Genomic DNA, 3150 nt, shown 5'->3' on the forward strand with positions numbered 1-3150 from the left:
TTTTGACTGCTTTAGCTTGGGGCTTAACTCCTTTCTGGACAGGTTTTTTCTTTTTGTCATCCTCTTCCTCTGAATCACTGGAGTCGTCACTGCTGCTGCTCTCTGATGCTTTAGCTGCAGCCTTTCCAGGATGCTGAGGCAGATCTGCCCGCTTAGCAGCTACTGCAGCTTTCTTGGCTGGAGGCACTTGAGATTCTTCCTCTTCACTGCTCTCTTCACTGCTGTCACTAGATGAAGACTTCGTCTTAGCCTTCTTAATTACTGGCCCATTTGCCTGTAACTTCCTTTTTGGGGCCTTGGTGGACCTGTTGAGCCAAAAACTATAGATGTCCAAGAGGGAAGAGGCGTTGGCATCTTGATGGGTAGCGCCTGTGGCCTTGGCGAACTTGTTGGCCACTTCTGACAGCTGGTTATCCCGCAGGAGCCCGAGAATGAGAGGATAGAGGTCGCTGGGAAGCACGCGAGGCAAGCCGGCGTCCGCCATGCTTAAATCCACCAACTGCTTCACAGGAGAAAGATGAGCAATCTTTACCAGTGTGATTTACAGCCTCTGAAAACCCCTTGAGGGTCAGCTATTAGTCAGTTCCTACTCCACAGAGTGTAACAACAACTATATCTATTTCTCTCTCAAGCCATGAAGTATTCCCTTGTTGATCTATGTGTAGGTTTCACCTGAGCACAATTAATTATTCTGGAATTCTCAATTCTCCCCAATTTTATCTATACAATCAAATGCCCTTGTATAATCAATAAAACACATGTAAGCATCTTTCTTGTATTCTCTGCTTGCAACCAAGATTCACTTAACATCAACAATCTCTTGTGCTACAACCTCTTCTGAAAGCAGCTTGAATTTCTGGCAGTTCTCTGTCAATATATTGTTTCAGAAGTTTGTAAATAATCTTCAGCAAGATTTTCCTTCACTGTGATATTAATTGTATTGTTCAATAATTTACACCTTCTATAGGATCATCTTTTTTGTAATGGAAACAAATATTAATCTCTTCCATTCAGTTGGCCAAGGTAGCTGATTTCCAAATTTCTTGGTATAGACTGGTAAACACATCTGGGACTGTATCTGTTAAAATATCTCAATTGTTATTCCATCAATTCCTGGAGCCTTCATTTTTGTCAATACCGTCAATGCAGCTTGAGTTTCTTTCTTCAGTACCATTAGTTCTTGATCATATACCACTTCCTGAAATGGTTTAGTGTTAATCAATTACTTTTGGTGCAGTGACTCTGTGTATTCCTTCCATTTTATTTTGATTCTTCTTTTTTTCCTCCAAAAAACAAACTGTGACCAATTTTTTGAAGAAAAACATTACATGATTTATTTGTCACCAATCTGTTCTGGCATGCTTCTAATGATATCAGAATCACCTGGATCAATGTGCTTACTCTAGTATTTTCTGCATGCTGTGTCCAATTCAATATTATTGCCACTGTAGTGATGGACACCAGTTTTGGCCAACATGGTGTAATACTAGATTTCAGATTTCCTCAAGGCTGGGCAGTTGTTGGTGGGGATGACCAACTTGGCTTTTCCTTGCCTGATCATCTTCAGAGTCTGCTTGTACCCCAACACGTATTTACCACTTTACCACTTTTCATAACAAGTGGAGACTAGAGTTGACCGACTGCAGGCACTTTTTTGTCTTTTTCGCAGCTTCCATCTTCTCACCTTAGGTAAGGGCCAGCCCTCCACCCACAGCTGCCGACCAAATGGCCAGGGAGGGATAAAGCTGATGCTTCTTTTAACGTTCAACGCTTTGCTGAGATACTGAGCTTATACGCCAAGAGCGAGCCAGCACAGCTAAAGTAGCTTCTCCCCTGTCTGCCTGTTGTTGTTGTTGTTAAGTGTCATCGAGTCACAGGCGACTCATAGTGGACCCTTATGAAGGAGAGTCCTTGACACTTGGGTGCCTTTCATCCTCTCTCCAGGTTCATAGGGTTTCTGAGGCAAGCTATTAGGGAAGTGGATGCCACTCCTCCTTCCAAGCTTGTTTAATCAGGCTCCACCCCACTCTCTGTCCGCATTGGGTAGCCAACCATTAACTCATTTGACACATTAGTGTCACAGTATTCAGCCTCACAGCAACCACAAGTGACCATGATTCGGGAACTTGTACACCAGGGCTATACGACCTAGAGGAATGTCTGAACAAAAACAATGAAAGCCTTTTGGGCTTGAAGCCCCCTGCTGCCTTAAACCCTAGGCCAAGCCTGGCTTGCCTGGCTCCTGGAGGCAGAGTAGTCCTTCACGTCCAAAAACTGCCGCAACATCCGCGCACATAGCACCATGCTCTCTCTGGCAACCAGGTCATAGCCCCTGTCTGCCTAGTGAGCCCCTAATTCTTCAAGATCCAATTCAAGAGCCTCTCCTTTCAGAAAATCTACCTGACCCCCAAAGAGTGCGTCTTCTCTTTTTCTTAAGAAAAATAATATGATTATATGTAAAAGTTTAAAAGCAAATTGGTTACCCATTCAACATATGTATTTTGTTTTACAATACTAATTATAATATTCACAACATAACTACAGTCTTCCCACTCCCTTTCTATAATTCTCTTTTCCATTACCTAAACCTTCTGTAGGGAGCTCTGGTAGCCTAGTGGTAAGAAGCTGTGCTGCAATGTCAAAGGTGCACAGTTTGAATCCACCAGCTGCTCCTCGGGAAAATGATGGGCAATCTCCTCCAGTGCAATTTACTGCCTTTGAAAACCTACTGGAGGGTCAGCTGTGAGTTGGTTCCGAAGCAGCAGCACATAACAACAAATAACAACAAACCTTCCATCCTACCCTTCCTGAGCTCTCGGCTCCATCCCTGCACCAGTGCTGCTCCTTTGACCCTGTATAGTTGATTATTGTAAGGAATGCATACCTCCCTGGTGTAAATGATCCCATCACAGGCCTATTGTTTGGCTGAAAGCTGAATCATGAGAGTGTGTTTTGCTCTTAGATAGAAAGGTGAATAAAGGCTACAGCCCTGAGAGTTCCACCTGTGGCTACTGGACTGGCAGCCTGGCTTTTATATGTCTGCAAGTCTTGGTGCACATCTGCCTCTCCTCTGTTTCAGATCTTCTGCAATAATCCCCTTTTAGGAGTGGTCACGGGTGGTAGCCAGGCACCATCTAATTCCTCTGGTCT

The 3150-nt window shown here is 43.9% G+C and overlaps 1 pseudogene; it reads right to left on the reverse strand.

The window, feature by feature from the left end:
- Positions 1-1333: 1333 nt before the first annotated feature.
- On the reverse strand, positions 1334-1676 carry LOC102857290 (annotated as a pseudogene).
- Positions 1677-3150: the final 1474 nt, after the last annotated feature.

The sequence above is a fragment of the Elephantulus edwardii genome, unplaced genomic scaffold (assembly GCF_000299155.1).
Source record: "Elephantulus edwardii isolate Elephantulus edwardi_28Jun2011 unplaced genomic scaffold, EleEdw1.0 scaffold00092, whole genome shotgun sequence".
NCBI classification, from domain to species: Eukaryota; Metazoa; Chordata; class Mammalia; order Macroscelidea; family Macroscelididae; genus Elephantulus; species Elephantulus edwardii.